Source organism: Eschrichtius robustus, chromosome 1 (genome assembly GCF_028021215.1).
Source record: "Eschrichtius robustus isolate mEscRob2 chromosome 1, mEscRob2.pri, whole genome shotgun sequence".
Classification (NCBI taxonomy): Eukaryota; Metazoa; Chordata; class Mammalia; order Artiodactyla; family Eschrichtiidae; genus Eschrichtius; species Eschrichtius robustus.
The window spans coordinates 143,550,128-143,577,730 of NC_090824.1; the positions used below are offsets into that span (position 1 = coordinate 143,550,128).

General features: G+C 55.2%; 10 non-coding genes across 10 annotated transcripts; all 10 read left to right on the forward strand.

Annotated features, from left to right (window-relative positions):
* Nucleotides 1-2,507: 2,507 nt before the first annotated feature.
* Nucleotides 2,508-2,600, forward strand: LOC137750454 (small nucleolar RNA SNORD116). Its single transcript, XR_011070441.1, has one exon. It is a non-coding gene; the product is annotated as a small nucleolar RNA SNORD116 (small nucleolar RNA).
* A 2,634-nt stretch (nucleotides 2,601-5,234) lies between these two features.
* Nucleotides 5,235-5,327, forward strand: LOC137778665 (small nucleolar RNA SNORD116). The gene has a single exon (XR_011076964.1). It is a non-coding gene; the product is annotated as a small nucleolar RNA SNORD116 (small nucleolar RNA).
* A 2,636-nt stretch (nucleotides 5,328-7,963) lies between these two features.
* Nucleotides 7,964-8,056, forward strand: LOC137777165 (small nucleolar RNA SNORD116). The gene has a single exon (XR_011076453.1). It is a non-coding gene; the product is annotated as a small nucleolar RNA SNORD116 (small nucleolar RNA).
* Nucleotides 8,057-10,690: 2,634 nt separating this feature from the next.
* On the forward strand, nucleotides 10,691-10,783 carry LOC137750236 (small nucleolar RNA SNORD116). Its single transcript, XR_011070400.1, has one exon. It is a non-coding gene; the product is annotated as a small nucleolar RNA SNORD116 (small nucleolar RNA).
* A 2,635-nt stretch (nucleotides 10,784-13,418) lies between these two features.
* LOC137776951 (small nucleolar RNA SNORD116) lies at nucleotides 13,419-13,511 on the forward strand. Its single transcript, XR_011076364.1, has one exon. It is a non-coding gene; the product is annotated as a small nucleolar RNA SNORD116 (small nucleolar RNA).
* Nucleotides 13,512-16,195: 2,684 nt separating this feature from the next.
* LOC137777440 (small nucleolar RNA SNORD116) lies at nucleotides 16,196-16,288 on the forward strand. The gene has a single exon (XR_011076519.1). It is a non-coding gene; the product is annotated as a small nucleolar RNA SNORD116 (small nucleolar RNA).
* A 2,634-nt stretch (nucleotides 16,289-18,922) lies between these two features.
* LOC137751050 (small nucleolar RNA SNORD116) lies at nucleotides 18,923-19,015 on the forward strand. The gene has a single exon (XR_011070681.1). It is a non-coding gene; the product is annotated as a small nucleolar RNA SNORD116 (small nucleolar RNA).
* A 2,633-nt stretch (nucleotides 19,016-21,648) lies between these two features.
* On the forward strand, nucleotides 21,649-21,741 carry LOC137776497 (small nucleolar RNA SNORD116). Its single transcript, XR_011076234.1, has one exon. It is a non-coding gene; the product is annotated as a small nucleolar RNA SNORD116 (small nucleolar RNA).
* A 2,648-nt stretch (nucleotides 21,742-24,389) lies between these two features.
* On the forward strand, nucleotides 24,390-24,482 carry LOC137751087 (small nucleolar RNA SNORD116). Its single transcript, XR_011070687.1, has one exon. It is a non-coding gene; the product is annotated as a small nucleolar RNA SNORD116 (small nucleolar RNA).
* A 2,635-nt stretch (nucleotides 24,483-27,117) lies between these two features.
* LOC137777492 (small nucleolar RNA SNORD116) lies at nucleotides 27,118-27,210 on the forward strand. Its single transcript, XR_011076539.1, has one exon. It is a non-coding gene; the product is annotated as a small nucleolar RNA SNORD116 (small nucleolar RNA).
* The last annotated feature ends 393 nt before the right edge of the window (nucleotides 27,211-27,603 follow it).

Here is a 27,603-nt window from a genome sequence, read left to right on the forward strand (position 1 = left end):
GCCCATAAGCTGGGTCATCTATGAATCCGCGGTCCCTGCTAAAAGGCCGTGAGGGAATGCAAGGGGGCAGGCTCTCCTGCGAGTCTTCAGAGTCGGAGTGTGTGCTGGTGTGGGCCCAGTGAGCTTTCAGCTTGGAGAATTGTGTTTTGACCAGGATCACGCTTTGTGCCTGCCGCTTCGGTGGTTGATTTTGGGAGCCAAAATGAGCAAGGTTCCCTGGTTGGAGCCTGGAGCCTCAGGCCAGGCCTGTGGCCCTCTCTGTTGTCGTGTTTGATGCGGTGAGGTTCCTGAGCGCCCGGTGGGGCTGGAGCTGTTGGCGGGGGTGGGATGGAGTTTGGTGATGGCGGAAGGGGGCTGATGGATTAGGCCTCGCTGCTGCCCCTGAAGCTGCCAGCACACTGTTGGCGCTAAGTGGATCATCGTGGAGAGGGGTGAGGATCGAGTGCTGCATTTAAGCCTGCGTAGTGGCTGTTGCCCTGGAGAGAAAGGTCAGGTATCATGAGGACAGGTCCTGTGTGATGTCGTGGGATGGGCTGTCATCATTGGGTTGCAGGCGCTGTCCTCGGCTTCCCAAGGATGTGTCTTGTTCGTGATGGCCTGGCATCAGCTGCCTATGGTGGGGATGGCTTTGGCAGTTCATGAGGATGCAGTGAGGTAGGTTACCTGTGAAGAGTTGCAATCCCGTTTCCAGAGGAGTGACTCCCCACGGGTGTCTTGCGGGACATAGAGAAGATGGACATGCTGAGGCATCTGTTTGGGCCTTCTTGGGGGTAGTTGAGTTATGCAAACAAGCCCTTTGGTCGCTCTTTTCCCTCTTTTGGGAATGTGCCAAGCGATAGTGTTTCTGCCGGAGGGCATGACGCGGCCGGCCCGTGTGGCATGCAGGCCTTTCGAATAGCCAGAGCTTTATCCAGAGCAGTCCGATGGCGGGGCAGAGAAGGGGGCACTGTTGCCATCCCTGGTGCGCTGCCAAGGTCAGCCACTCTTCCCTTTCAGGCTTCCAAGTCCCCTCACATGGCAGAGGTCTTCCGTGGCAAGTCTGTCTGTGGACCTCGGGGACCATGCCTTTGATCACTCTGAGTTCCTCAGTGGTGTCACTGTGGCAGTGGAGAATTTCCAGGATGCATCAGGTGGGATTACAATCCTCAAAGCAGACAGGCTTGCCGTCTGTCTTCCCTGGTGTTCAGTGTTCCCGTGTTCGGAAGATGTCTGTGTCTTCCAGTAGGGACGCGTCGCCCTGCTGGCTGGAGTAGGGCACGTTGGACGAGGCTGTTGAGCGTTTGAGCGGTTCCTTAGGGGTCAGGGCCGCGAACCTTGCAGGATGGGAGCTGCCTGAGACATGGCCGCGAAGGTGGCCTAGTTTCCGCTGCGGGGTTCCAACATGGGTCATGGCTGCTGAAGCCCACTGCCTCCTGTGGTGGGCATTCCCACGGGTCAAAGGAAAGTGATTAGGCCTAGTTGGCAAGAAGTTGCACTTTGTTCAATGTTCTTTAGCCGCTTGAGTGGTTTCAGGCTGCATCTTGCCAGTAGAATGCTGTAGGTCGGTGTCGGGTCACCCATGGGAGTTCCCTTGCTTCCGAAAGTGCTGGGAGTGACCCCAAGTGCACATCAGATGTGCTGGTAGCTGGCAGGTTCTCGAGTTGCACGTAGATGTCACACCCACGGCCGGGAGGCAGGTCTCGTCCAGTCTTTGTGCTCTGGTCAGAAGGCCTGGCTGTGGGAGAGCGGGAGTCCGTGGAGTATTTCAACAGCCCCTGGGGGTTAAAGTTTGCATGCGGCCTCTGGAAGCTCACAGGGAGCTTTCTCCTTTCAGTTGGGGGTCTAGACAGGGTGTTGTGTATAAACTATGGCGTTTACTGTTGGACGCCTCTTCACAGGGCTACAGGGACACACAGAGCCCAAGACGCGTAGTCAGCGGCACACAGAGAAACCGACAAGAGCGTCTGCGTACGCAGTCACAGTCACACGCATGAACACAGAAATACAGCCTCTCAAACACCGGCCAATGTATGTGCCTAGCTTCCTGCAGTCGTACTATCAGACATGCAGTCAATTCTCGGTAAGGGATAGAGGTCCTTGGGAAGCAGTTTCAGAGCTCAAGCCCAGGAAAATGTTTGCAAGGATCATGTCCTCTGAGGTCACCAGTCCACTTCCCAGGTGCAGTTGCTGGGCAAGCCTCGCCGTCGGCAAAAACAAGAAGATCTTCGTGTGCTCTGATGACTGCAGGTGCTAAGAAGAACTGGAAAAAGTGAGGCGGGGCCATGTTCCCGAGCATGGTGGCGGATAACTCAGGATGGTAGGTATTCAACCACCCCAAGATGTGCCATTAGATATTAGGTTTTCCTGAGATGGGCCCAATGGCTGCAAGAGTGGCTTGATTGTTCGTCTTGTTGAGTGGCCTGAGGGCTGTGGATTCTCCAGGCTTTTGCGGTACCCCAGGCTCATGACTCCCCTGCAGAGCCCGGCGCCCTGCCCGGTTGTGGTCTGCAGCATCCCAGCATGTGCTTGGATTGATGATGACACCCTTGTATGCATTCCTTTGAAACTCTGAACAAAATGGGTGAGAACACTCTACCGTATCCTTATCGAAACTGAGGTTCAGCACGTTTCCTCTCTCGGGTGTAGGGGACTGTTAGGAGTGAAGGCCAGTGTTCCCTGCCGACATGCACGCAAACACCCCCAAGGACTCCAGTATTGGAGGGGCTCCTGACTGAGGGTCGACCGTGTCTGCCCATAAGCTGGGTCATCTATGAATCCGCGGTCCCTGCTAAAAGGCCATGAGGGAATGCAAGGGGGCAGGCTCTCCTGCTAGTCTTCAGAGTCGGAGTGTGTGCTGGTGTGGGCCCAGTGAGCTTTCAGCTTGGAGAAGTGTGTTTGACCAGGATCATGCTTTGCGCCTGCCGCTTGGGTGGTTGATTTTGGGAGCCAAAATGAGCAAGGTTCCCTGGTTGGAGCCTGGAGCCACAGGCCAGGCCTGTGGCCCTCTCTGTTGTCGTGTTTGGTGCGGTGAGGTTCTTGAGCGCCCGGTGGGGCTGGAGCTGTGGGCGGGGGTGGGATGGAGTTTGGTGATGGCGGAAGGGGGCTGATGGATTAGGCCTCGCTGCTGCCCCTGAAGCTGCCAGCACACTGTTGGCGCTAAGTGGATCATCGTGGAGTGGGGTGAGGATCGAGTGCTGCATTTAAGCCTGCGTAGTGGCTGCTGCCCTGGAGAGAAAGGTCAGGTATCATGAGGACAGGTCCTGTGTGATGTCGTGGGATGGGCTGTCATCATTGGGTTGCAGGCGCTGGCCTCAGCTACCCAAGGATGTGTCTTGTACGTGATGGCCTGGCATCAGCTGCCTATGGTGGGGATGGCTTTGGCAGTTCATGAGGATGCAGTGAGGTAGGTTACCTGTGAAGAGTTGCAATCCCGTTTCCAGAGGAGTGACTCCCCACGGGTGTCTTGCGGGACATAGAGAAGATGGACATGCTGAGGCATCTGTGCGGGCCTTCTAGGGGGTAGTTCAGTTATGCAAACAAGCCCTTTGGTCGCTCTTTTCCCTCTTTTGGGAATGTGCAAAGCGATAGTGTTTCTGCCGGAGGGCATGACGCGGCCGGCCCGTGTGGCATGCAGGCCTTTCGAATAGCCAGAGCTTTATCCAGAGCAGTCCGATGGTGGGGCAGAGAAGGGGGCACTGTTGCCATCCCTGGTGCGCTGCCAAGGCCAGCCACTCTTCCCTTTCAGGCTTCCAAGTCCCCTCACATGGCAGAGGTCTTCCGTGGCAAGTCTGTCTGTGGACCTCGGGGACCATGCCTTTGATCACTCTGAGTTCCTCAGTGGTGTCACTATGGCAGTGGAGAATTTCCAGGATGCATCAGGTGGGATCAGCATCTTCAAAGCAGACAGGCTTGCCGTCTGTCTTCCCTGGTGTTCAGTGTTCCCGTGTTCGGAAGATGTCTGTGGCTTCCAGTAGGGACGCGTCGCCCTGCTGGCTGGAGTAGGGCACGTTGGACGAGGCTGTTGAGCGTTTGAGCGGTTCCTTAGGGGTCAGGGCCGCGAACCTTGCAGGATGGGAGCTGCCTGGACATGGCCGGGAAGGTGGCCTAGTTTCCGCTGCGGGGTTCCAACATGGGTCATGGCTGCTGAAGCCCACTGCCTCCTGTGGTGGGCATTCCCACGGGTCAAAGGAAAGTGATTAGGCCTAGTTGGCAAGAAGTTGCACTTTGTTCGATGTTCTTTAGCCCCTTGAGTGGTTTCAGGCTGCATCTTGCCAGTAGAATGCTATAGGTCGGTGTCGGGTCACCCATGGGAGTTCCCTTGCTTCCGAAAGTGCTGGGAGTGACCCCAAGTGCACATCAGATGTGCTGGTAGCTGGCAGGTTCTCGAGTTGCACGTAGATGTCACACCCACGGCCTGGAGGCAGGTCTCGTCCAGTCTTTGTGCTCTGGTCAGAAGGCCTGGCTGTGGGAGAGCGGGAGTCCGTGGAGTATTTCAACAGCCCCTGGGGGTTAAAGTTTGCATGCGGCCTCTGGAAGCTCACAGGGGGCTTTCTCCTTTCAGTTGGGGGTCTAGACAGGGTGTTGTGTATAAACTATGGCGTTTACTGTTGGACGCCTCTTCACAGGGCTACAGGGACACACAGAGACCAAGACGCGTAGTCAGCGGCACACAGAGAAACCCACAAGAGCGTCTGCGTACGCAGTCACAGTCACACGCATGAACACAGAAATACAGCCTCTCACACACCGGCCAATGTATGTGCCTAACTTCCTGCAGTCGTACTATCAGACATGCAGTCAATTCTCGGTAAGGGATAGAGGTCCTTGGGAAGCAGTTTCAGAGCTCAAGCCCAGGAAAATGTTTGCATGGATCATGTCCTCGGAGGTCACCAGTCCACTTCCCAGGTGCAGTTGCTGGGCAAGCCTCGCCGTCGGCAAAAACAAGAAGATCTTCGTGTGCTCTGATGACTGGAGGTGCTCAGAAGAACTGGAAAAAGTGAGGCGGGGCCATGTTCCCGAGCATGGTCGCAGATAACCCAGGATGGTAGGTATTCAACCACCCCAAGATGTGCCATTAGATATTAGGTTTTCCTGAGATGGGCCCAATGGCTGCAAGAGTGGCTTGATTGTTCGTCTTGTTGAGTGGCCTGAGGGCTGTGGATTCTCCAGGCTTTTGCGGTACCCCAGGCTCATGACTCCCCTGCAGAGCCCGGCGCCCTGCCCGGTTGTGTTCTGCAGCATCCCAGCATGTGCTTGGATCGATGATGACACCCTTGTATGCATTCCTTTGAAACTCTGAACAAAATGGGTGAGAACACTCTACCGTATCCTTATCGAAACTGAGGTTCAGCACGTTTCCTCTCTCGGGTGTAGGGGACTGTTAGGAGTGAAGGCCAGTGTTCCCTGCCGACACGCACGCAAACACCCCCAAGGACTCCAGTATTGGAGGGGCTCCTGACTGAGGGTCGACCGTGTCTGCCCATAAGCTGGGTCATCTATGAATCCGCGGTCCCTGCTAAAAGGCCGTGAGGGAATGCAAGGGGGCAGGCTCTCCTGCGAGTCTTCAGAGTCGGAGTGTGTGCTGGTGTGGGCCCAGTGAGCTTTCAGCTTGGAGAATTGTGTTTTGACCAGGATCACGCTTTGTGCCTGCCGCTTCGGTGGTTGATTTTGGGAGCCAAAATGAGCAAGGTTCCCTGGTTGGAGCCTGGAGCCTCAGGCCAGGCCTGTGGCCCTCTCTGTTGTCGTGTTTGATGCGGTGAGGTTCCTGAGCGCCCGGTGGGGCTGGAGCTGTTGGCGGGGGTGGGATGGAGTTTGGTGATGGCGGAAGGGGGCTGATGGATTAGGCCTCGCTGCTGCCCCTGAAGCTGCCAGCACACTGTTGGCGCTAAGTGGATCATCGTGGAGAGGGGTGAGGATCGAGTGCTGCATTTAAGCCTGCGTAGTGGCTGTTGCCCTGGAGAGAAAGGTCAGGTATCATGAGGACAGGTCCTGTGTGATGTCGTGGGATGGGCTGTCATCATTGGGTTGCAGGCGCTGTCCTCGGCTTCCCAAGGATGTGTCTTGTTCGTGATGGCCTGGCATCAGCTGCCTATGGTGGGGATGGCTTTGGCAGTTCATGAGGATGCAGTGAGGTAGGTTACCTGTGAAGAGTTGCAATCCCGTTTCCAGAGGAGTGACTCCCCACGGGTGTCTTGCGGGACATAGAGAAGATGGACATGCTGAGGCATCTGTTTGGGCCTTCTTGGGGGTAGTTGAGTTATGCAAACAAGCCCTTTGGTCGCTCTTTTCCCTCTTTTGGGAATGTGCCAAGCGATAGTGTTTCTGCCGGAGGGCATGACGCGGCCGGCCCGTGTGGCATGCAGGCCTTTCGAATAGCCAGAGCTTTATCCAGAGCAGTCCGATGGCGGGGCAGAGAAGGGGGCACTGTTGCCATCCCTGGTGCGCTGCCAAGGTCAGCCACTCTTCCCTTTCAGGCTTCCAAGTCCCCTCACATGGCAGAGGTCTTCCGTGGCAAGTCTGTCTGTGGACCTCGGGGACCATGCCTTTGATCACTCTGAGTTCCTCAGTGGTGTCACTGTGGCAGTGGAGAATTTCCAGGATGCATCAGGTGGGATTACAATCCTCAAAGCAGACAGGCTTGCCGTCTGTCTTCCCTGGTGTTCAGTGTTCCCGTGTTCGGAAGATGTCTGTGTCTTCCAGTAGGGACGCGTCGCCCTGCTGGCTGGAGTAGGGCACGTTGGACGAGGCTGTTGAGCGTTTGAGCGGTTCCTTAGGGGTCAGGGCCGCGAACCTTGCAGGATGGGAGCTGCCTGAGACATGGCCGCGAAGGTGGCCTAGTTTCCGCTGCGGGGTTCCAACATGGGTCATGGCTGCTGAAGCCCACTGCCTCCTGTGGTGGGCATTCCCACGGGTCAAAGGAAAGTGATTAGGCCTAGTTGGCAAGAAGTTGCACTTTGTTCAATGTTCTTTAGCCGCTTGAGTGGTTTCAGGCTGCATCTTGCCAGTAGAATGCTGTAGGTCGGTGTCGGGTCACCCATGGGATTTCCCTTGCTTCCGAAAGTGCTGCGAGTGACCCCAAGTGCACATCAGATGTGCTGGTAGCTGGCAGGTTCTGGAGTTGCTCGTAGATGTCACACCCACGGCCGGGAGGCAGGTCTCGTCCAGTCTTTGTGCTCTGGTCAGGAGGCGTGGCTGTGGGAGAGCGGGAGTCCGTGGAGTATTTCAACAGCCCCTGGGGGTTAAAGTTTGCATGCGGCCTCTGGAAGCTGACAGGGGGCTTTCTCCTTTCAGTTGGGGGTCTAGACAGGGTGTTGTGTATAAACTATGGCGTTTACTGTTGGACGCCTCTTCACAGGGCTACAGGGACACACAGAGACCAAGACGCGTAATCAGCGGCACACAGAGAAACCCACAAGAGCGTCTGCGTACGCAGTCACAGTCACACGCGTGAACACAGAAATACAGCCTCTCACACACCGGCCAATATATGTGCCTAACTTCCTGCAGTCATACTATCAGACATGCAGTCAATTCTCGGTAAGGGATAGAGGTCCTTGGGAAGCAGTTTCAGAACTCAAGCCCAGGTAAATGTATGTATGGATCATGTACTTAGAGGACACCAGTCCACTTCCCAGGTGCAGTTGCTGGGCAAGCCTCGCCGTCAGCAAAAACAAGAAGATCTTCGTGTGCTCTGATGACTGGAGGTGCTAAGAAGAACTGGAAAAAGTGAGGCGGGGCCATGTTCCCTAGCATGGTCGCGGATAACTCAGGATGGTAGGTATTCAACCACCCCAAGATGTGCCATTAGATACTAAGTTTTCCTGAGATGGGCCCAATGGCTGCAAGAGTGGCTTGATTGTTCGTCTTGTTGAGTGGCCTGAGGGCTGTGGATTCTCCAGACTTTTGGGGTACCCCAGGCTCATGACTCCCCTGCAGAGCCCGGCGCACTGCCCGGTTGTGTTCTGCAGCATCCCAGCATGTGCTTGGATCGATTATGACACCCTTGTATGCATTCCTTGGAAACTCTGAACAAAATGGGTGAGAACACTCTACCGTATCCTTATCGAAACTGAGGTTCAGCACGTTTCCTCTCTCGGGTGTAGGGGACTGTTAGGAGTGAAGGCCAGTGTCCCCTGCCGACAGGCACGCAAACACCATGAAGGGCTCCAGTATTGGAGGGCTCCTGACTGAGAGTCGACCGTGTCTGCCCATAAGCTGGGTCATCTATGAATCCGCGGTCCCTGCTAAAAGGCCGTGAGGGAATGCAAGGGGGCAGGCTCTCCTGCTAGTCTTCAGAGTCGGAGTATGTGCTGGTGTGGCCCCAGTGAGCTTTCAGCTTGGAGAATTGTGTTTTGACCAGGATCACGCTGTGTGCATGCCGCTTCGGTGGTTGATTTTGGGAGCCGAAATGAGCAAGGTTCCCTGGTTGGAGCCTGGAGCCTCAGGCCAGGCCTGTGGCCCTCTCTGTTGTCGTGTTTGGTGCGGTGAGGTTCTTGAGCGCCCGGTGGGGCTGGAGCAGTGGGCAGGGTTGGGATTGAGTATGGTGATGGCGGAAGGGGGCTGATGGATTAGGCCTCGCTGCTGCCCATGAAGCTGCCAGCACACTGTTGGCGCTAAGTGGATCATCGTGGAGTGGGGTGAGGATCGAGTGCTGCATTTAAGCCTGCGTAGTGGCTGCTGCCCTGGAGGGAAAGGTAAGGTGTCATGAGGACAGGTCCTGTGTGATGTTGTAGGATGGGCTGTCATCATTGGGTTGCAGGCGCTGGCCTCGGCTTGCCAAGGATGTGTCTTGTTCGTGATGGCCTGGCATCAGCTGCCTATGGTGGGGATGGCTTTGGCAGTTCATGAGGATGCAGTGAGGTAGGTTACCTGTGAAGAGTTGCAATCCCGTTTCCAGAGGAGTGACTCCCCACGGGTGTATTGCAGGACATAGAGAAGATGGACATGCTGAGGCATCTGTGCCGGCCTTCTTGGGGGTAGGTGAGTTATGCAAACAAGCCCTTTGGTCGCTCTTTTCCCACTTCTGGGAATGTGCAAAGCGATAGTGTTTCTGCCGGAGGGCATGACGCGGCCGGCCCGTGTGGCATGCAGGTCTTTCGAATAGCCAGAGCTTTATCCAGAGCAGTCCGTTGGCGGGGCAGAGAAGGGGGCACTGTTGCCAACCCTGGGGCGCTGCCAAGGCCAGCCACTGTTCCCTTTCAGGCTTCCAAGTCCCCTCACATGGCAGAGGTCTTCCGTGGCAAGTCTGTCTGTGGTCCTCGGGGACCATGACTTTGATCACTCTGAGTTCCTCAGTGGTGTCACTGTGGCAGTGGAGAATTTCCAGGATGCATCAGGTGGGATCAGCATCTTCAAAGCAGACAGGCTTGCAGTCTGTCTTCCCTGGTGTTCAGTGTTCCCGTGTTCGGAAGATGTCTGTGGCTTCCAGTAGGGACGCGTTGCCCTGCTGGCTGCAGTAGGGCACGTTGGACGAGGCTGTTGAGCTTTTGAGCGGTTCCTTAGGGGTCAGGGCCGCGCACCTTGCAGGATGGGAGCTGCCTGAGACAAGGCCGGGAAGGTGGCCTAGTTTCCGCTGCGGTGTTCCAACATGGGTCATGGCTGCTGAAGCCCACTGCCTCCTGTGGTGGGCATTCCCACAGGTCAAAGGAAAGTGATTAGGCCTAGTTGGCAAGAAGTTGCACTTTGTTTGATGTTCTTTAGCCCCTTGAGTGGTTTCAGGCTGCATCTTGCCAGTAGAATGCTGTAGGTCGGTGTCGGGCCACCCATGGGAGTTCCGTTGCTTCCGAAAGTGCTGGGAGTGACCCCAAGTGCACATCAGATGTGCTGGTAGCTGGCAGGTTCTGGAGTTGCACGTAGATGTCAAACCCACGGCCGGGAGACAGGTCTCGTCCAGTCTTTGTGCTCTGGTCAGAAGGCTTGGCTGTGGGAGAGCGGGTGTCCGTGGAGTATTTCAACAGCCCCTGGGGGTTAAAGGTTGCACTCGGTCTCTGGAAGCTGACAGGGGGCTTTCTCCTTTCAGTTGTGGGTCTAGACAGGGTGTTGTGTATAAACTATGGCGTTTACTGTTGGACGCCTCTTCACAGGGCTACAGGGACACACAGAGACCAAGACGCGTAGTCAGCGGCACACAGAGAAACCCACAAGAGCGTCTCCGTACGCAGTCACAGTCACACGCGTGAACACAGAAATACAGCCTCTCACACACCGGCCAATGTATGTGCCTAACTTCCTGAAGTCATACTATCAGACATGCAGTCAATTCTCGGTAAGGGGTAGAGGTCCTTGGGAAGCAGTTTCAGAGCTCAAGCCCAGGAAAATGTTTGTATGGATCATGTCTTTGAGGACACCAGTCCACTTCCCAGGTGCAGTTGCTGGGCAAGCCTCGCCGTCGGCAAAAACAAGAAGATCTTCGTGTGCTCTGATGACTGGAGGTGCTAAGAAGAACTGGAAAAATTGAGGCGGGGCCATGTTCCCGAGCATGGTCGCAGATAACTCAGGATGGTAGGTATTCAACCACCCCAAGATGTGCCATTAGATATTAGGTTTTCCTCAGATGGGCCCAAAGGCTGCAAGAGTGGCTTGATTGTTCGTCTTGTTGAGTGGCCTGAGGCCTGTGGATTCTCCAGACTTTTGGGGTACCCCAGGCTCATGACTCCCCTGCAGAGCCCGGCGCCCTGCCCGGTTGTGTTCTGCAGCATCCCAGCATGTGCTTGGATCGATGATGACACCCTTGTATGCATTCCTTTGAAACTCTGAACAAAATGGGTGAGAACACTCTCCCGTATCCTTATCGAAACTGAGGTTCAGCACGTTTCCTCTCTCGGGTGTAGGGGACTGTTAGGAGTGAAGGCCAGTGTTCCCTGCTGAAATGCACGCAAACACCCCCAAGGACTCCAGTATTGGAGGGGCTCCTGACTGAGGGTCGACCGTGTCTGCCCATAAGCTGGGTCATCTATGAATCCGCGGTCCCTGCTAAAAGGCCGTGAGGGAATGCAAGGGGGCAGGCTCTCCTGCTAGTCTTCAGAGTCGGAGTGTGTGCTGGTGTGGGCCCAGTGAGCTTTCAGCTTGGAGAAGTGTGTTTTGACCAGTATCACGCTTTGTGCATGCCGCTTCGGTGGTTGATTTTGGGAGCCAAAATGAGCAAGGTTCCCTGGTTGGAGCCTGGAGACTCAGGCCAGGCCTGTGGCCCTCTCTGTTGTCGTGTTTGGTGCGGTGAGGTTCTTGCGTGCACGGTGGGGCTGGAGCAGTGGGCGGGGGTGGGATGGAGTTTGGTGATGGCAGAAGGGGGCTGATGAATTAGGCCTCGCTGCTGCCCCTGAAGCTGCCAGCACACTGCTGGCGCTAAGTGGATCATCGTGGAGTGGGGTGAGGATCGAGTGCTGCATTTAAGCCTGCGTAGTGGCTGCTGCCCTGGAGAGAATGGTAAGGTATCATGAGGACAGGTCCTGTGTGATGTCGTGGGATGGGCTGTCATCATTGGGTTGCAGGCGCTGGCCTCAGCTTCCCAAGGATGTGTCTTGTACGTGATGGCCTGGCATCAGCTGCCTATGGTGGGGATGGCTTTGGCAGTTCATGAGGATGCAGTGAGGTAGGTTACCTGTGAAGAGTTGCAATCCCGTTTCCAGAGGAGTGACTCCCCACGGGTGTCTTGCGGGACATAGAGAAGATGGAAATGCTGAGGCATCTGTGCCGGCCTTCTTGGGGGTAGGTGAGTTATGCAAACAAGCCCTTTGGTCGCTCTTTTCCCACTTCTGGGAATGTGCAAAGCGATAGAGTTTCTGCCGGAGGGCATGACGCGGCCGGCGCGTGTGGCATGCAGGCCTTTCGAATAGCCAGAGCTTTATCCAGAGCAGTCCGATGGCGGGGCAGAGAAGGGGGCACTGTTGCCATCCCTGGTGCGCTGCCAAGGCCAGCCACTCTTCCCTTTCAGGCTTCCAAGTGCCCTCACATGGCAGAGGTCTTCCGTTGCAAGTCTGTCTGTGGTCCTCGGGGACCATGCCTTTGATCACTCTGAGTTCCTCAGTGGTGTCACTGTGGCAGTGGAGAATTTCCAGGATGCATCAGGTGGGATCAACATCTTCAAAGCAGACAGGCTTGCGGTCTGTCTTCCCTGATGTTCCTTGTTCCCATGTTCGGAAGGTGTCTGTGGCTTCCAGTAGGGACGCGTCGCCCTGCTGGCTGGAGTAGGGCACGTTGGACGAGGCTGTTGAGCGTTTGAGCGGTTCCTTAGGGATCAGGGCCGCGAACCTTGCAGGATGGGAGCTGCCTTAGACATGGCCGGGAAGGTGGCCTAGTTTCCGCTGTGGGTTTCCAACATGGGTCATGGCTGCTGAAGCCCTCTGCTTCCTGTGGTGGGCATTCCCACGAGTCAAAGGAAAGTGATTAGGCCTAGTTGGCAAGAAGTTGCACTTTGTTCGATGTTCTTTAGCCCCTTGAGTGGTTTTAGACTGCATCTTGCCAGTAGAATGCTGTAGGTCGGTGTCGGCTCACCCATGGGAGTACCCTTGCTTCCGAAAGTGCTGGGAGTGACCCCAAGTGCACATCAGATGTGCTGGTAGCTGGCAGGTTCTCGAGTTGCACGTAGATGTCACACCCACGGCCGGGAGGCAGGTCTCGTCCAGTCTTTGTGCTCTGGTCAGAAGGCGTGGCTGTGGGAGAGCGGGAGTCCGTGGAGTATTTCAACAGCCCCTGGGGGTTAAAGTTTGCATGCGGCCTCTGGAAGCTGACAGGGGGCTTTCTCCTTTCAGTTGGGGGTCTAGACAGGGTGTTGTGTATAAGCTATGGCGTTTACTGTTGGACGCCTCTTCACAGGGCTACAGGGACACACAGAGACTAAAACGCGTAGTCAGCGGCACTCAGAGAAACCCACAAGAGCGTCTGCGTGCGCAGTCAGAGTCACACGCGTGAACAAAGAAATACAGCCTCTCACACGCCGGCCAATGTGTGTGCCTAACTTCCTGCAGTCGTAGTATCATGCGTGCAGTCAGTTCTCGGTAAGGGATAGAGGTCCTTGGGAAGCAGTTTTAGAGCTCAAGCCCAGGTAAATTTTGTATGGATCATGTCCTTTGAGGACACCAGTCCACTTCCCAGGTGCAGTTGCTCGGCAAGATTCGCCGTTGGCAAAAACAAGAAGATCTTCGTGTGCTCTGATGACTGGAGTTGCTAAGAAGAACTGGAAAAAGTGAGGCGGGGCCATGTTCCCGAGCATGGTCACGGATAACTCAGGACGGTAGGTATTCAACCACCGCAAGATGTCCCATTAGATATTAGGTTTTCCTGAGATGGGCCCAATGGCTGCAAGAGTGGCTTGATTGTTCGTCTTGTTGAGTGACCTGAGGCCTGTGGATTCTCCAGTCTTTTGGGGTACCCCAGGCTCATGGCTCCCCTGCAGAGCCCCGCACACTGCCCGGTTGTGTTCTGCAGCATCACAGCATGTGCTTGGATCGATGATGACACCCTTGTATGCATTCCTTGGAAACTCTGAACAAAATGGGTGAGAACATTCTATCGTCTCCTTATCGAAACTGAGGTTCAGCACGTTTCCTCTCTCGGGTGTAGGGGACTGTTAGGAGCGAAGGCCAGTGTCCCCTGCCGACATGCACGCAAATACCACCAAGGACTCCAGTATTGGAGGGGCTCCTGTCTGAGGGTCGACCGTGTCTGCGCATAAGCTGGCTTATCTGTGTATCCCGGGTCCCTGCTGAAAGGCGGTTGAAGGAATGCAAGGGGGCAGGCTCTCTGGCTGGTCTTAAGAGTCGGGGTGTGTGCCGGTCTAGGCCCAGTGTGCTTGCAGTTGGATAGGTGTGTTTTGGCCAGGATCACGCTTCGTGCATGTCGCTTCGTGCGTTGATTTTGGAAGCCAAAATGAGCAAGCGTCCATGGTTGGTTGCTGGAGCCTGAGGCCAGGCCTGTGGCCCTCCCTGTCCTTGCGTTTTGCACAGTGAGGTTTTTGAGTCCCTAGTGAGGCTGGAAAAGTGGGCGGTGTGGGCTCGGGTTGGGCATCGGTGGAAGGGGCTGATGGATTAGGCCACACTGCTGCCCTTGTCTGCTCCTCTACTTTAACACCCAGCACAGTGTTGGTTCCATGTGGGGCATCGTGGAGTGGGGTGAGGATCGAGTGCTGCATTTAAACCTGCGTGGTCGCTGATGTCCTGGACAGGAAGGTGAGGGATGATGAGGATATGTCCTTTGTGAGGTCGTGGAATAGGCTGTCATAATTGGGTTGCAGGTGCTGGGCTCGGCTTCCCAAGGATGCGTCATGTTCGTGATGGGCTGGCATCAGCTGCCTATGGAGGGGGTGGCTTTGGCAGTTCAAGTGCATGAGGTTAGGTAGGTAACCTGTGTAGATTTGTGATCCCATTGCCGGAGGAATGACACCCAAAGGGTGTCTTGCGGGAAGTAGAGAAAATTGACATTGTGAGGCGCCTGTGCCGTCCTCCTTGGAGGTAGGTGAGTTATGGAACATCCCTATTGGCTGCTTTCTTCCCTTGTTTGGGAATGTGCAAAGCGAAAATGTCTCTCCCGGGGGGGCATGACACCGCCAGCCAGTTTGGCATGCAGGCCTTTCGAACAGCCTGAGGTTTATCTGCAGCAGTCCGTGGGCGGGGCAGAGATGGGGGCACTGTTGCGATGCCAGGTGTGCTGTCGTGGACAGCCACTGTGCCCTTTCAAGCTTCCAGGTCCCCTCGTGTGGCAGAGGTCTTCCGTTGAAAGTCTGTCTGTGGTCCTCAAGAACAGTGCATTTGATCGCTGTGAGTTCCTCGGTAGTGTCGCTGTAGCAGTGGAGAATTGCCAGGATGCATGGGATGGTGTGGGCCTCATCAAAGCAGACAGGCTAGCGGTCTGTCTTCCCTGGTGTTCAGTGTCCCTGTGTTCGCATGATGTCTGTGGTTTCCAATAGGGTCGAGTCGCCCTGCATGCAGGAGGAGGGCAGTTAGGAAGAGGCTGTGTAACGTTTGAGCGTTTTCTCAGTGGTCAGGGCCACCAACCCTGCCAGTTGGAAACTTGCCGATACGTGGGCGAGGAGGTGGCCTAATTTCTGCTCTGGTGTTCCAATCTGTGTCATGGTTCCTGAAGCCCAACACTTCCCATTGTGGACATTCCCACATGGTCATGGAATGTGATTTGGTCTAATTGGTGAGAAGACGCACTTGGTCCGCAGTTCTTTAGTCCCTTGAGAATTGCCGGGCTGCATCTTGCCTGTAGGCAAATGCAGGTCGCTGTCAGCCCGCCCATGGGAGGTTCCCTTGCTTCCGGTAGTGCTGGGAGTGACCCCAAGGGCACATCAGATGTGCTGGTAGGTGGCAGGTTCTCCAGGTCCACATAGATGTGACAGCCACGGCCGGGAGGCAGGTCTCGTCCACTCTTTGTGCTTTGGTCAGAAGGCGTGGCTGTGAGAGAGTGGGAGTCTGTGGACTCTTTCAACAGTACCTGGGGGTCAAAGTTCGCATGTGGCCTCTTTAAGCTGACAGGGGTCTTTCTCCTTTCAGTTGGGGGTCCATCCAGGATGGTGTGCATAAACTATGGCGGTTACTGTTGGAGGCGTCTGCAGAGGGCCACAGGGACACCCAGAGAACAAGACGCGTATTCAGCGGCACACACCGGAACCCACGAGTGCATCTTCGTGCGCAGTCACAGTCACACACGCCCACACGCGTGAATACACACATACAGCGTCTCAGACACCGGCCAACATACATGCCTAACTTCCTCCAGTCGTGCTGTGAGACACGCAATCCGTTTTCGGTAAGGGAAAGTGGTACTTGGGAAGCAGGTTCCGGGCTCACACGCAGGTAAGTTTTCACAAGAATCATTCTCTGAGGACTGTGGTGCAATTCAGAAGCCTGCATGATTTCTGTCCACTTCTCAGGTGCAGTTGCAGGGTAAGGCTGGCCGTCGGCAAAGACAAGAAACCTTCATTTTCTCTGATGACTGGATGTGCTAAGGAGAACTGGAAAAATTGGAGCAGGCACACGTTGCTGAGCGTGGCTGGGGATAACTCAGGACAGTAGCATTCACGCATACTAAGATGTGCCATTGGATATTAGGTTTTCCTCAGATGGGTCCAATGGCTGCAAGAGTGGATTGATTGTTGGTCTTGCTGAGTTGCCTGAGGACTCTGGATTCCCCAGGCTGTTGGAGTACTTCTGGGTTATGGCTCCCCTGCAGAGCCCCACGGCATGCCCGTTTGTGTTCTACAGCGTCCCAGCATGTGCTTGGATCGATGATGACACCCTTGTATGCATTCCTTGGAAACTCTGAACAAAATGGGTGAGAACACTCTATCATCTCCTGATCGAAACTGAGGTTCAGCACGTTTCCGCTCTCGGGTGTAGGGTACTGTTAGGAGTGAAGACCAGTGTCCCCTGCCGACATGTACGCAAACACCACCAAGGACTCCAGTATTGGAGGGGCTCCTGACTGAGGGTCGACCGTGTCTGGCCGTAAGCTGGGTCATCTATGAATCCGTGGTCCCTGCTAAAAGGCCGTGAGGGAATGCAAGGGGGCAGGCTCTCCTGCTAGTCTTCAGAGTCGGAGTGTGTGCTGGTGTGGGCCCAGTGAGCTTTCAGCTTGGAGAAGTGTGTTTTGACCAGGATCACGCTTTGTGCATGCCGCTTCGGTGGTTGATTTTGGGAGCCAAAATGAGCAAGGTTCCCTGGTTGGAGCCTGGAGCCTCAGGCCAGGCCTGTGGCCCTCTCTGTTGTTGTGTTTGGTGCGGTGAGGTTCTTGAGTGCCCGGAGGGGCTGGAGCAGTGGGCGGGGGTGGGATGGAGTTTGGTGATGGCGGAAGGGGGCTGATGGATTAGGCCTCGCTGCTGCCCCTGAAGCTGCCAGCACACTGTTGGCGCTAAGTGGATCATCGTGGAGTGGGGTGGGGATCGGGTGCTGCATTTAAGCCTGCGTAGTGGCTGCTGACCTGGAGAGAAAGGAATGGTATGATGAGGACAGGTCCTGTGTGATGTCGTGGGATGGGCTGTCATCATTGGGTTGCAGACGCTGGCCTCGGCTTCCCAAGGATGTGTCTTTTTCGTGATGGCCTGGCATCAGCTGCCTATGGTGGGGATGGCTTTGGCAGTTCATGAGGATGCAGTGAGGTAGGTTACCTGTGAAGAGTTGCAACCCATTTTCAGAGGAGTGACTCCCCTCGGGTGTCTTGCGGGACATAGAGAAGACGGACATGCTGAGGCATCTGTGTCGGCCTTCTTGGGGGTAGGTGAGTAATCAAAACAAGCCCTTTGGTCGCTCTTTTCCCACTTTTGGAAATGTGCAAAGCGATAGTGTTACTGCCGGAGGCATGACGCGGCCAGCCCGTGTGGCATGCAGGCCTTTCGAATAGCCAGAGCTTTATCCAGAGCAGTCCGTTGGTGGGGCAGAGAAGGGGGCACTGTTGCCATCCCTGGTGCGCTGCCAAGGCCAGCCACTGTTCCCTTTCAGTCTTCCAAGTCCGCTCACATGGCAGAGGTCTTCCGTTGCAAGTCTGTCTGTGGTCCTCGGGGACCATGCCTTTGATAACTCTGAGTTCCTCAGTGGTGTCACTGTGGCAGTGGAGAATTTCCAGGATGCATCAGGTGGGATCAGCATCTTCAAAGCAGACAGGCCTGCGGTCTGTCTTCCCTGGTGTTCAGTGTTCCCGTGTTCGGAAGATGTCTGTGGCTTCCAGTAGGGACGCGTCGCCCTGCTGGCTGGAGTAGGGCACGTTGGACGAGGCTGTTGAGCGTTTGAGCGGTTCCTTAGGGGTCAGGGCCGCGCACCTTGCAGGATGGGAGCTGCCTGAGACATGGCCGGGAAGGTGGCCTAGTTTCCGCTGTGGGGTTCCAACATGGGTAATGACTGATGAAGCCCACTGCTTCCTGTGGTGGGCATTCCCACGGGTCAAAGGAAAGTGATTAGGCCTAGTTGGCAAGAAGTTGCACTTTGTTCGATGTTCTTTAGCCCCTTGAGTGGTTTCAGGCTGCATCTTGCCAGTAGAATGCTGTAGGTCGGTGTCGGGTCACCCATGGGTGTTCCCTTGCTTCCGAAAGTGCTGGGAGTGACCCCAAGTGCACATCAGATGTGCTGGTAGCTGGCAGGTTCTCGAGTTGCACGTAAATGTCACACGCACGGCCGGGAGGCAGGTCTCGTCCAGTCGTTGTGCTCTGGTCAGAAGGCGTGGCTGTGGGAGAGCGGGAGTCCGTGGAGTATTTCAACAGCCCCTGGGGGTTAAAGTTTGCATGCGGCCTCTGGAAGCTGACAGGGGGCTTTCTCCTTTCAGTTGTGGGTCTAGACAGGGTGTTGTGTATAAGCTATGGCGTTTACTGTTGGACGCCTCTTCACAGGGCTACAGGGACACACAGAGACCAAGACGCGTAGTCAGCGGCACACAGAGAATCCCACAAGAGCGTCTGCGTGCGCAGTCAAAGTCACACGCGTGAACACAGAAATACAGCCTCTCACACACCGGCCAATGTATGTGCGTAACTTCCTTCAGTCGTACTATCAGACATGCAGTCAATTCTCGGTAAGGGATAGAGGTCCTTGGGAAGCAGTTTCAGAGCTCAAGTCCAGGTAAATGTTTGTATGGATCATGTCCTTTGAGGACACCAGTCCACTTCCCAGGTGCAGTTGCTGGGCAAGCCTCGCCGTCGGCAAAAACAAGAAGATCTTCGTGTGCTCTGATGACTGGAGGTGCTCAGAAGAACTGGAAAAAGTGAGGCGGGGCCATGTTCCCGAGCATGGTCACGGATAACTCAAGATGGTAGGCATTCAACCACCCCAAGATGTGCCATTATATATTAGGTTTTCCTGAGATGGGCCCAATGGCTGCAAGAGTGGCTTGATTGTTCGTCTTGTTGAATGGCCTGAGGGCTGTGGATTCTCCAGTCTTTTGGGGTACCCCAGGCTCATGACACCCCTGCAGAGCCCGGCGCAGTGCCCGGTTGTGTTCTGCAGTATCCCAGCATGTGCTTGGATCAATGATGACACCCTTGTATGCACTCCTTGGAGACTCTGAACAAAATGGTTGAGAACACTCTACCGTATCCTTATCGAAACTGAGGTTCAGCACGTTTCCTCTCTCGGGTGTAGGGGACTGTTAGGAGTGAAGGCCAGTGTCCCCTGCCGACATGCACGCAAACACCTCCAAGGACTCCAGTATTGGAGGGGCTCCTGACTGAGGGTCGACCGTGTCTGCCCATAAGCTGGGTCATCTATGAATCCGCGGTCCCTGCTAAAAGGCCGTGAGGGAATGCAATGGGCAGGCTCTCTTGCTAGTCTTCAGAGTCGGAGTGTGTGCTGGTGTGGGCCCACTGAGCTTTCAGGTTGTAGAAGTGTGTTTTGACCAGGATCACGCTTTGTGCATGCCGCTTCGGTGGTTGATTTTGGGAGCCGAAATGAGCAAGTTTCCCTGGTTGGAGACTGGAGCCTCAGGCCAGGCCTGTGGCCCTCTCTGTTGTCGTGTTTGGTGCGGTGAGGTTCTTTAGTGCCCGGTGGGGCTGGAGCAGTGGGCGGGGGTGGGATGGAGTTTGGTGATGGCGGAAGGGGGCTGATGGATTAGGCCTCGCTGCTGCCCCTGAAGCTGCCAGCACATTGTTGTCGCTAAGTGGATCATCGTGGAGTGGGGTGAGGATCGAGTGCTGCATTTAAGCCTGCGTAGTGGCTGCTGCCCTGGAGAGAAAGGTAAGGTATCATGAGGACAGGTCCTGTGTGATGTCGTGGGATGGGCTGTCATCATTAAGTTGCAGGCGCTGGCCTCGGGTTCCCAAGGATGTGTCTTGTTCGTGATGGCCTGGCATCAGCTGCCTATGGTGGGGATGGCTTTGGCAGTTCATGAGAATGCAGTGAGGTAGGTTACCTGTGAAGAGTTGCAATCCCGTTTCCAGAGGAGTGACTCCCCACGGGTGTCTTGCGGGACATAGAGAAGACGGACATGCTGAGGCATCTGTGCCGGCCTTCTTGGGGGTAGGTGAGTTAAGCAAACAAGCCCTTTGGTCGCTCTTTTCCCACTTTTGGAAATGTGCAAAGCGATAGTGTTTCTGCCGGAGGGCATGACGCGGCCGGCCCGTGTGGCATGCAGGCCTTTCGAATAGCCAGAGCTTTATCCAGAGCAGTCCGTTGGCGGGGCAGAGAAGGGGGCACTGTTGCCATCCCTGGTGCGCTGCCAAGGCCAGTCACTGTTCCCGTTCAGGCTTCCAAGTCCCCTCACATGGCAGAGGTCTTCCGTTGCAAGTCTGTCTGTGGTCCTCGGGGATCATGCCTTTGATCACTATGAGTTCCTCAGTGGTGTCACTGTGGCAGTGGAGAACTTCCAGGATGCATCAGGTGGGATCAGCATCTTCAAAGCAGACAGGCTTGCGTTCTGTCTTCCCTGGTGTTCCTTGTTCCCGTGTTCAGACGATGTCTGTGGCTTCCAGTGGGACGCGTCACCCTGCTGGCTGGAGTAGGGCACGTTGGACGAGGCTGTTGAGCGTTTGAGCGGTTCCTTAGGGGTCAGGGCCGCGAACCTTGCAGGAATTGAGCTGCCTGAGACATGGCCGGGAAGGTGACATAGTTTCCGCTGTGGGGTTTCAACAGGGGTCATGGCTGCTGAAGCCCACTTCTTACTGTGGTGGGCATTCCCACGGGTCAAAGGAAAGTGATTAGGCCTAGTTGGCAAGAAGTTGCACTTTGTTCGATGTTCTTCAGCCCCTTGAGTGGTTTCAGGCTGCATCTTGCCAGGAGAATGCTGTAGGTCGGTGTCGGCTCACCCATGGCAGTTCCCTTGCTTCCGAAAGTGCTGGGAGTGACCCCAAGTGCACATCAGATGTGCTGGTATCTGGCAGGTTCTCGAGTTGCACGTAGATGTCACACCCACGGCCGGGAGGCAGGTTTCGTCCAGTCATTGTGCTCTGGTCAGAAAGCGTGTCTGTGGGAGAGAGGGAGTCCGTGGAGTATTTCAACAGCCCCTGGGGGTTAAAGTTTGCATGCGGCCTCTGGAAGCTAACAGGGGGCTTTCTCCTTTCAGTTGTGGGTCTAGACAGGGTGTTGTGTATAAACTATGGCGTTTACTGTTGGATGCCTCTTCACAGGGCTACAGGGACACACAGAGACCAAGACGCGTAGTCAGCGGCACACAGAGAAACCCACAAGAGCGTCTGCGTGCACAGTCACAGTCACACGCGTGAACAAAGAAATACAGCCTCTCACACGCCGGCCAATGTGTGTGCCTAACTTCCTGCAGTCGTAGTATCATGCGTGCAGTCAGTTCTCCGTAAGGGATAGAGGTCCTTGGGAAGCAGTTTCAGAGCTCAAGCCCAGGTAAATGTTTGTATGGATCATGTCCTTTGAGGACACCAGTCCACTTCCCAGGTGCAGTTGCTGGGCAAGACTCGCCGTTGGCAAAAACAAGAAGATCTTCGTGTGCTCTGATGACTGGAGGTGCTAAGAAGAACTGGAAAAAGTGAGGCGGGGCCATGTTCCCGAGCATGGTCGCGGATAACTCAGGACGGTAGGTATTCAACCACCCCAAGATGTTCTATTAGATATTAGGTTTTCCTGAGATGGGCCTAATGGCTGTAAGTGTGGCTTGAATGTTCGTCTTGTTGAGTGGCCTGAGGGCTGTGGATTCTCCTGTCTTTAGGGTACCCCAGGCTCATGGCTCCCCTGCAGAGCCCCGCACACTGCCCGGTTGTGTTCTGCAGCATCACAGCATGTGCTTGGATCGATGATGACACCCTTGTATGCATTCCTTGGAAACTCTGAACAAAATGGGTGAGAACACTCTATCGTCTCCTTATCGAAACTGAGGTTCAGCACGTTTCCTCTCTCGGGTGTAGGGGACTGTTAGGAGCGAAGGCCAGTGTCCCCTGCCGACATGCACGCAAATACCACCAAGGACTCCAGTATTGGAGGGGCTCCTGTCTGAGGGTCGACCGTGTCTGTGCATAAGCTGGCTTATCTGTGTATCCCGGGTCCCTGTTGAAAGGCGGTTGAAGGAATGCAAGGGGGCAGGCTCTCTGGCTGGTCTTAAGAGTCGGGGTGTGTGCCGGTCTAGGCCCAGTGTGCTTGCAGTTGGATAGGTGTTTTTTGGCCAGGATCACGCTTCGTGCATGCCGTTTCGTGTGTTGATTTTGGAAGCCAAAATGAGCAAGCGTCCCTGGTTGGTTGCTGGAGCCTGAGGCCAGGCCTGTGGCCCTCCCTGTCCTTGCGTTTTGCACAGTGAGGTTTTTGAGTCCCTAGTGAGGCTGGAGAAGTGGGCGGTGTGGGATCGGGTTGGGCATCGGTGGAAGGGGCTGATGGATTAGGCCACACTGCTGCCCTTGTCTGCTCCTCTACTTTAACACCCAGCACAGTGTTGGTGCCATGGGGGGCATCGTGGAGTGGGGTGAGGATCGAGTGCTGGATTTAAACCTGTGTGGTCGCTGATGGCCTGGACAGGAAGGTGAGGGATGATGAGGACATGTCCTTTGTGAGGTCGTGGAATAGGCTGTCATAATTGGGTTGCAGGTGCTGGCCTCGGCTTCCCAAGGATGCGTCATGTTCGTGATGGGCTGGCATCAGCTGCCTATGGAGGGGGTGGCTTTGGCAGTTCAAGTGCATGAGGTTAGGTAGGTAACCTGTGTAGATTTGTTATCCCATTGCCGGAGGAATGACACCCAAAGGGTGTCTTACGGGACGTAGAGAAGATTGACATTGTGAGGCGTCTGTGCCGTCCTCCTTGGAGGTAGGTGAGTTATGGAACATCCCTATTGGCTGCTTTCTTCCCTTGTTTGGGAATGTGCAAAGCGAAAATGTCTCTCCCGGGGGGGCATGACACCGCCAGCCAGTTTGGCATGCAGGCCTTTCGAACAGCCTGAGGTTGATCTGCAGCAGTCCGTGGGCGGGGCAGAGATGGGGCACTGTTGCGATGCCAGGTGTGCTGTCGTGGACAGCCACTGTGCCCTTTCAAGCTTCCAGGTCCCCTCGTGTGGCAGAGGTCTTCCGTTGAAAGTCTGTCTGTGGTCCTCAAGAACAGTGCATTTGATCGCTGTGAGTTCCTCGGTAGTGTCGCTGTAGCAGTGGAGAATTGCCAGGATGCATGGGATGGTGTGGCCTCATCAAAGCAGACAGGCTAGCGGTCTGTCTTCCCTGGTGTTCAGTGTCCCCGTGTTCGCATGATGTCTGTGGTTTCCAATAGGGTCGAGTCGCCCTGCATGCAGGAGGAGGGCACATAGGAAGAGGCTGTGTAACGTTTGAGCGTTTTCTCAGTGGTCAAGGCCACCAACCCTGCCAGTTGGAAACTTGCCGATACGTGGGCGAGGAGGTGGCCTAATTTCTGCTCTGGTGTTCCAATCTGTGTCATGGTTCCTGAAGCCCAACACTTCCCATTGTGGACATTCCCACATGGTCATGGAATGTGATTTGGTCTAATTGGTGAGAAGACGCACTTGGTCCGCAGTTCTTTAGTCCCTTGAGAATTGCCGGGCTGCATCTTGCCTGTAGGCAAATGCAGGTCGCTGTCAGCCCGCCCATGGGAGGTTCCCTTGCTTCCGGTAGTGCTGGGAGTGACCCCAAGGGCACATCAGATGTGCTGGTAGGTGGCAGGTTCTCCAGGTCCACATAGATGTGACAGCCACGGCCGGGAGGCAGGTCTCGTCCAGTCTTTGTGCTTTGGTCAGAAGGCGTGGCTGTGAGAGAGCGGGAGTCTGTGGAATATTTCAACAGTCCATGGGGGTCAAAGTTCGCATGTGGCCTCTTGAAGCTGACAGGGGGCTTTCTCCTTTCAGTTGGGGGTCTAGACAGGGTGTTGTGTATAAATTATGGCGTTTACTGTTGGACGCCTCTTCACAGGGCTACAGGGACACACAGAGACCAAGACGCGTAGTCAGCGGCAAACAGAGAATCCCACAAGAGCGTCTGCGTGCGCAGTCAAAGTCACACGCGTGAACACAGAAATACAGCCTCTCACACACCGGCCAATGTATGTGCGTAACTTCCTTCAGTCGTACTATCAGACATGCAGTCAATTCTCGGTAAGGAATAGAGGTCCTTGGGAAGCAGTTTCAGAGCTCAAGCCCAGGTAAATGTTTGTATGGATCATGTGCTTTGAGGACACCAGTCCACTTCCCAGGTGCAGTTGCTGGGCAAGCCTCGCCGTAGGCAAATACAAGAAGATCTTCGTGTGCTCTGATGACTGGAGGTGCTAAGAAGAACTGGAAAAAGTGAGGCGGGGCCATGATCCCGAGCATGGTCGCGGATAACTCAGGATGTTAAGTATTCAACCACCGCAAGATGTGCCATTAGATATTAGGTTTTCCTCAGATGGGCCCAATGGCTGCAAGAGTGGCTTGATTGTTCGTCTTGTTGAGTGGCCTGAGGGCTATGGATTCTCCAGGCTTTTGGGTTACCCCAGGCTCATAACTCACCTGCAGAGCCCGGCGCACTGCCCGGTTGTGTTCTGCCGCATCCCAGCATGTGCTTGGATAGATGATGACAACCTTGTATGCATTCCTTGGAAACTCTGAACAACATGGGTGAGAACACTCTACCGTGTCCTTATCGAAACTGAGGTTCAGCACGTTTCCTCTCTCGGGTGTAGGGGACTGTTAGGAGTGAAGTCCAGTGTCCCCTGCCAACAAGCACGCAAACACCACCAAGGACTCCAGTATTGGAGGGGCTCCTGACTGAGGATCGACCGTGTCTGCCCATAAGCTGGGTCATCTATGAATCCGCGGTCCCTGCTAAAAGGCCGTGAGGGAATGCAAGAGGGCAGGCTCTCTTGCTAGTCTTCAGAGTCGGAGTGTGTGCTGGTGTGGGCCCAGTGAGCTTTCAGCTTGGAGAAGTGTGTTTTGAGCAGGATCACGCTTTCTGCATGCCGCTTCGGTGGTTGATTTTGGAAGCCAAAATGAGCAAGGTTCCCTGGTTGGAGCCTGGAGCCTCAGGCCAGGCCTGTGGCACTCTCTGTTGTCATGTTTGGTGCGGTGAGTTTCTTGAGTGCCCGGTGGGGTTGGAGCAGTGGGCGGGGGTGGGATGGAGTTTGGTGATGGCGGAAGGGGGCTGATGGATTAGGCCTCGCTGCTGCCCCTGAAGCTGCCAGCACACTGTTGGCGCTAAGTGGATCATCGTGGAGTGGGGTGAGGATCGAGTGCTGCATTTAAGCCTGCGTAGTGGCTGCTGCCCTGGAGAGAAAGGTAAGGTATCATGAGGACAGGTCCTGTGTGATGTCGTGGGATGGGCTGTCATCATTTGCTTGCAGGCGCTGGCCTCGGCTTCCCAAGGATGTGTCTTGTTTGTGATGGCCTGGCATCAGCTGCCTATGGTGGGGATGGCTTTGGCAGTTCATGAGGATGCAGTGAGGTAGGTTACCTGTGAAGATTTGCAATCCCGTTTCCAGAGGAGTGACTCCCCACGGGTTTCTTGCGGGACATAGAGAAGACGGACATGCTGAGGCATCTGTGTCGGCCTTCTTGGGGGTAGGTGAGTTATGCAAACAAGCCCTTTGGTCGCTTTTTTCCCACTTTTGGAAATGTGCAAAGCGATAGTGTTTCTGCCGGAGGGCATGACGCGGCCGGCCCGTGTGACATGCAGGCTTTTCGTATAGCCAGAGCTTTATCCAGAGCAGTCCGTTGGCGGGGCAGAGAAGGGGGCACTGTTGCCATCCCTGGTGCGCTGCCAAGGCCAGCCACTCTTCCCTTTCAGGCTTCCAAGTCCCCTCACATGGCAGAGGTCTTCCGTTGCAAGTCTGTCTGTGGTCCTCGGGGACCACGCCTTTGATCACTCTGAGTTCCTCAGTGGTGTGACTGTGGCAGTGGAGAATTTCCAGGATGCATCAGGTGGGATCAGCATCTTCAAAGCAGACAGGCTTGCGGTCTGTCTTCCCTGGTGTTCCTTGTTCCCGTGTTCAGAAGATGTCTGTGGCTTCCAGTAGGGACGCGTCGCCCTGCTGGCTGGAGTAGGGCACGTTGGACGAGGCTGTTGAGCGTTTGAGCGGTTCCTTATTGGTCAGGGCCGCGAACCTTGCAGGATGGGAGCTGCCTGAGACATGGCCGGGAAGGTGGCCTAGTTTCCGCTAGGGGGTCCAACATGTGTCATGGCTGCTGAAGGCCACTGCTTCCTGTGGTGGGCATTCCCACGGGTCAGAGGAAAGTGATTAGGCCTAGTTGGCAAGAAGTTGCACTTTGTTCGATGTTCTTTAGCACCTTGAGTGGTTTCAGGCTGCATCTTGCCAGTAGAATGCTGTAGGTCGGTGTCGGCTCACCCATGGGAGTTCCCTTGCTTCCGAAAGTGCTGGGAGTGACCCCAAGTGCACATCAGATGTGCTGGTAGCTGGCAGGTTCTCGAGTTGTACGTAGATGTCACACCCACGGCCGGGAGGCAGGTCTCGTCCAGTCTTTATGCTCTGGTCAGAAGGCGTGGCTGTGGGAGAGCTGGAGGCCGTGGAGCATTTCAACAGCCCCTGGGGGTTACAGTTTGCATGCGGCCTCTGGAAGCTGACAGGGGGTTTTTTCCTTTCAGTTGTGGGTCTAGACCGGGTGTTGTGTAGAAACTATTGCGTTTACTGTTGGACACCTCTTCACAGGGCTACAGGGACACACAGAGACCAAGACGCGTAGACAGCTGTACACAGAGAAACCCACAAGAGTGTCTGCGTGCGCAGTCACAGTCACACGCGTGAACACAGAAATACAGCCTCTCACACGCCGGCCAATGTATGTGCCTAACTTCCTGCAGTCGTACTATTAGACATGCAGTCAATTCTCGGTAAGGGATAGAGGTCCTTGGGAAGCAGTTTCAGAGCTCAAGCCCAGGAAAATGTTTGTATGGATCATGTCTTCTGAGGACACCAGTCCACTTCCCAGGTGCAGTTGCTGGGCAAGCCTCGCCGTCGGCAAAAAGAAGAAGATCTTCGTGTGCTCTGATGACTGGAGGTGCTAAGAAGAACTGGAAAAAGTGAGGCGGGGCCATGTTCCCGAGCATGGTCGCGGATAACTCAGGACGGTAGGTATTCAACCACCCCAAGATGTGCCATTAGATATTAGGTTTTCCTCAGATGGGCCCAATGGATGCAAGAGTGGCTTGATTGTTCGTCTTGTTGAGTGGCCTGAGGGCTGTGGATTCTCCAGGCTTTTGGGGTACCCCAGGCTCATGGCTCCCCTGAAGAGCCCCGCACACTGCCCGGTTGTGTTCTGCAGCATCCCAGCATGTGCTTGGATCGAGGATGACACCCTTGTATGCATTCCTTGGAAACTCTGAACAAAATGGGTGAGAACACTCTATCGTCTCCTTATCGAAACTGAGGTTCAGCACGTTTCTTCTCCCGGGTGTAGGGGACTGTTAGGAGTGAAGGCCAGTGTCCCCTGCCGACATGCACGCAAACACCACCAAGGACTCCAGTAGTGGAGGGGCTCCTGTCTGAGGGTCGACCGTGTCTGCGCATAAGCTGGCTTATCTGTGTATCCCGGGTCCCTGCTGAAAGGCGGTTGAAGGAATGCAAGGGGGCATGCTCCCTGGCTGGTCTTAAGAGTCGGGGTGTGTGCCGGCCTAGGCCCAGTGTGCTTGCAGTTGGATAGGTGTGTTTTGGCCAGGATCACGCTTCGTGCATGTCGTTTCGTGTGTTTATTTTGGAAGCCAAAATGAGCAAGCTTCCCTGGTTGGTTGCTGGAGCCTGAGGCCAGGCCTGTGGCCCTTCCTGTCC